The 5,007-nt window shown below is 51.5% G+C and overlaps 3 long non-coding RNA genes across 3 annotated transcripts in view; 2 read left to right on the top strand and 1 right to left on the bottom strand.

The window, feature by feature from the left end:
* LOC110011418 overlaps positions 1–1,828 on the bottom strand; it is an 8,886-nt gene extending 7,058 nt beyond the window's left edge. Inside the window, exon 1 of the long non-coding RNA XR_002286423.1 lies at positions 1,817–1,828. This is a non-coding gene — a long non-coding RNA (uncharacterized LOC110011418). The remainder of the gene's footprint in view (positions 1–1,816) is intronic.
* Positions 1–5,007, top strand: part of LOC110011415 — a 58,477-nt gene that overhangs the window by 37,801 nt on the left and 15,669 nt on the right. The gene's annotated exons all lie outside the window — the stretch shown is intronic.
* LOC110011417 overlaps positions 1–5,007 on the top strand; it is a 13,354-nt gene that overhangs the window by 7,527 nt on the left and 820 nt on the right. The window lies entirely within an intron of this gene.

Here is a 5,007-nt window from a genome sequence, read left to right as displayed (position 1 = left end):
CCAGGGCGCCCCCCCCGTAGCCCCCAAGCCTCGGCCGTCCTCATGGCTTGGGCGTGGCTTGTGTTGGCCTTGTTTTGGCGGCGAGAGTCCGGCGAGCTTTTCCGGCGGGGCGCTTGAGCGGGGTCTACGGTGTTGCGAGCGGCCGATGCCCATTCGCATCGTGTGCGCCGAACGCCTTCCCCTCCGCAATGGCAAACCGTCGGGGGCGAGCTTCGATTGCGATTTGCTAAAACATGGCCAACACGAGCTCCGTCCAAGCAAGGTTGGTCGGTCCGCTTATGCTTGTCGGCCTCCCCCCGCACAGGCAATCCGTTCCGGTCCCTAGGTTTGTGCTCCTCGGTTCCCAACTCGTGCTTCGTCCCTAATCTTCGTGCCTACCGGGGCATGCTTGGGCGTGCTTGCTGCCGTTCGCCTGCCGCGACGCTCGAATGCGTCGTGGGACGGCGGGCGTTGGCTTGTCTGCTCGGGCATTGCGTACGTAATGGGCGCGTGAGTGGTGATTGGCGTGTGTGGGCATGTTGGATCCCTGCTCGGGCAGCGACAACATCCCCCGCAAGCCGCTTCAGTCGTCGGCCCACGCGCGCTCCTGCCTTGGCCGCGGTCGGTTTCCTGTGCTGCATACCCATCGCGAAGGCATTCCATTGTCCCGAACGTCCCGTTTTCGCCCTGCGCTGCACCCCTCGGGGCCGCGGCGCGGGGTGGACCTCACGGCGCCCGCTGTGTCCCACGTCCCGCGCCCGGCCGCACGTGCCCGGGTCGTTGGCCCATTGCGTCGTCGCCCGATCTCTCGGATGCGGAACACACGGTGGGTACGAGGACCTCGGCCTCTGTTTACCCCAAAAGCAAGCGTTCTGCGCTTCGTGGGAACGCCCGCCAACATTTTGGGCTCGTCCCATGCGGGCGGCGGAGTCGGTGAGGAATGCTACCTGGTCGATCCTGCCGATAGTCATATGCTTGTCTCAAAGATTAAGCCATGCTTGTGTAAGTATGAACTTATTAATACTGTGAAACTGCGAATGGCTCATTAAATCAGTTATAGTTTGTTTGATGGTACCTGCTACTCGGATAACCGTAGTAATTTTAGAGCTAATACGTGCAACAAACCCCGACTTCTGGAAGGGATGCATTTATTAGATAAAAGGTCGACACGGGCTCCGCCCGTTGCTGCGATGATTCATGATAACTCGACGGATCGCACGGCTCTCGTGCCGGCGACGCATCATACAAATTTCTGCCCTATCAACATTCGATGGTAGGATAGTGGCCTACTACGGTGGTGACGGGTGATGGAGAATTAGGGTTCGATTCCAGAGAGGGAGCCTGAGAAACGGCTACCACATCCAAGGAAGGCAGCAGGCGCGCAAATTACCCAATCCTGAGATGGGGAGGTAGTGATAATAAATAACAATACCGGGCTCTACGAGTCTGGTAATTGGAATGAGTACATTCTAAATCCCTTAACGAGGATCCATTAGTGGCCCAAACCGTTGTTCGTTACAGCGGTATATGCTAAATGTGATATGGTGGAGCGGCGAGATCTTTGGGCTGGCCTTCGGTTGATTTCGGTTGGCTCTTCGCCTTGGATTGTGGGAGGGGATTTCAATACTATCCTCTGCCCAGAGGAACGGTCGGGGGGCCTGCCCCGAGTGGTATTGCAATGTCTGATTTCCATGACATGATTGCGGACTGTGCCCTTACAGATGCCGGTTATACTGGGAGCCCTTAGATTTCCATGACATGATTGCGGACTGTGCCCTTACAGATGCCGGTTATACTGGGAGCCCTTACACCTGGTACAGTCGTCGGTTGCAACAACGTCTAGATCGGGTCCTGGTGACTGATAGTTGGATGGACGTATTTTCGAAAACACAAGTTACTCATCTTGAGCTCTCCAAATCGGATCATCGTGGATTATTGGTTATTGCGGAGACTATTGTGATGCAAAAGGCATCATCTTTTCGGTTTCAACACATGTGGATCACGCATCCGGGATTTCTTGAGGTTGTTCGTCGGGATTGGCAATACCCAACGATCGGGAGTGGTATGGTTCGCCTTCAGCAGAAATTGACTCGCTTGAAGCACTGTCTGAAGGAATGGAACAGAACAGTCTTTGGGAATGTGTTTGATAGGGTTGCAGCGGCGGAGCGAGATCTCAAGGAGGCTGATGAGGCATATGATATTGATCCTTGTGATCGCACGCTTGTGGAGCGGAGTCGGTGCTCGGCAGTGTTGGTTCGGGTGTTGACCTAAGAGGAGGCATTTTGGAAACAAAAGATCGGGATCAAATGGGCTAAAGATGGGGAGCGAAACACGAGATACTTCCACTCTTTAGTTCAGAAGAGGAGGTTTTGTGGCACAATCTTTGAGATAGAGGTTTTAACTGATCCGGTAGAAATTAAGAGATCGGCGGCTTCTTTCTTTGAGCAGCTCCTATCCGCAGAGCCAGCGTTTCCCGACGAGATGGATCGAGATTGCTTAGAGGATGGCCTGACAGATGAGGACAGGTGTTTCTTGTGTGCCATGCCGACGATGGCAGAGGTTCGGGAGGCAGTTTTCTGCATTGAGCCGGAGAGTGTTGCAGGACCAGATGGATTTGGGGCGATTTTCTATCATACCTGCTGGGATTTCGTCTCAGAGGATGTTTTCTGTGCAGTGTCTGAGTTTTTCCGTGGTATAGCTATGCCGAAGAGTTTCACAGCGACTACCATCTCTCTTATTCCAAAGACCGCCAGCCCAGTTTCTTGGAGTGAGTATCGGCCGATAAGTTTATGTAATGTTGCGAATAAGATCTTCACGAAGTTGATGTTTATCAGACTTGGGCATGTCTTGCCGAAGGTGTTATCCCCATCCTAAAGTGGGTTTGTTCCGGGATGATTGTTGAGTGATAATGTCCTTTTGGCGCAAGAATTAGTTCACTCATTGGAGTTGCGCCGGTCGGAGGAGAATGTTATTTTTAAGATTGATATTGCCAAGGCTTATGATCGGGTTAACTAGGACTTCCTCTTTCAAGTCTTGCGACCAAAGGGCTTCCCGCAGCATTGGATTGACTTGGTGGTTAATGCTGTATCAAATTGTTGGTTCTCAGTCCTAGTGAATGGAGAGCACGCTCGATTCTTTGATTCGACACGCGGCTTGCGGCAGGGGGATCCATTATCCCCGGCGTTATTTGTGCTTGTTGCTGATTACTTATCTCAGGGACTGAATAGGTTTTTTGTAGCGCACCCAACGATGTATTACCAATCAACGGGTCGGGTTCGGGTATCTCACTTAGCATATGCCGATGATATGATGATCTTTACTAACATCTGCAGGCAGCACATGGAATTACTCCGTGATTTTCTGCATGCATATGAGCGAGTGTCCGGACAGCGGATAAATAGCGCAAAGAGTTCTTTTATTCTAAGCCGGCAGGTACCATAATCACATTTGCAAGAGGTACAATACGTTATGGGTTACCAGCTAAAATATCTCCCAGTCACATATTTGGGTGTCCCTCTATACAAGGGTAATCGAAAGGCATGTTTATTTGATTCGCTCATTTCCAGAATACGTGACATGCTACAGGGGTGGGCGATGACGAACCTATCCCATGGAGGGAGGCTAGCCTTGATTCGAAGTGTGTTGTAGGCTATGCCTTTGCATCTGCTTCAAGTAATCTATCCACCTAAATCTGTCTTGATAACCATTGAGCGCATATTCAATGGTTTCTTTTGGGGCTCGTATAATGGCCGCCGGCATATTCATTGGTGTTCATGGGATAAGATGTGTAGACCAGTAGCAGAAGGTGGTTTGGGTATTCGGAGTTTGGCGGAGTATGTTAGGGCTTTTTCGATGAAGCTTTGGTGGCGATTTAGGCTTAAATCATCCTTGTGGTCGGTGTACTTGTATGATCGCTATTGTAGGACTCCTCACCCTACTCATGTGCCGTATAATCGCAATCATTCCTCTGTTTGGCATCGCTTATGTCGGATCAGGGATGTCTGTTTGGCATCGCTTATGTCGGATCAGGGATGTGGCAGAACCTCTAATCTTCTGGACTTTGGGCCAAGGTGCAGTATCTTTCTGGCATGATAATTGGTTGGGTGAGAAGCCTCTAGCACAACTCGTTCGAGGGGCCCCTGACACTATGGAGCCGGTATGTTATTATTGGCATGAGGGAGAATGGAATGTTCCCAAAATTTTCAGGATAGTCCCGCCACAGATCGCGCATATTATCTGCCGAATTCCTATTGCAGCGGGACAGAGGGATAAAATTGTGTGGACCGCGACGAGTAATGGGACGTTTTCCATAGCATCGGCCTGGGAGGCCATTCGAGTGGCATCTCCTCGGCGGCAACTCTTTACAGATATATGGCACCGATCCTTGAGGCCAACGGTGTCCGTCTTTTTGTGGCGGCTTTTCCAGGATTGGATCCCAGTGGATGAACGCATGAAGCGAAAGGGCTTTAGTTTCGTATCAAAATGCCAATGTTGCGAGGCAGAGGAGAGCATCTCTCATCTCTTTGTAGAAGGGGCAGTAGCTCGGGAAGTGTGGCTGCACTTTGCTAACGTCTTTGGGCTTCAGCTATGTGAAACCGGGGACCTGTTTAATATGGTGCATTTTTGGCGATACTTTACCCCGTTTCACTCGGATTTGCATATTCATACTTTGATCCCATTTCTGATTCTATGGTCTACTTGGACGCAGCACAATGCTGCAAAATATCATGGGGCACATTTTACGGCCACGGGCGCCATATTGGAGGTTCAGCGCCACCTCCGCACGTTGTATGCAGCTCGGATCATGACGAGCATACAATGGAAGGGTGACTTGCACCGGGCATTAGCTATGGGGTTCTACTTCAGGCCGATAGTGCCTCAGGCACCCAGAGTGGTGCGTTGGAGTACCCCCTCTCCGGCGTGGTTCAAACTTAATTCGGATGGGTCATCGCTCGGAAATCCCGGGCCGGCAGCAGCGGCAGGCATTATTCGGGATGCAGATGGACAGGTGCGTTTGGCATACCAGTT

The sequence above is a fragment of the Sesamum indicum genome, unplaced genomic scaffold (genome assembly GCF_000512975.1).
Source record: "Sesamum indicum cultivar Zhongzhi No. 13 unplaced genomic scaffold, S_indicum_v1.0 scaffold00238, whole genome shotgun sequence".
Lineage (NCBI taxonomy): Eukaryota > Viridiplantae > Streptophyta > Magnoliopsida > Lamiales > Pedaliaceae > Sesamum > Sesamum indicum.
Note: the sequence above shows the minus strand (reverse complement) of the source record. Positions and strands in the feature narration are given on the sequence as shown.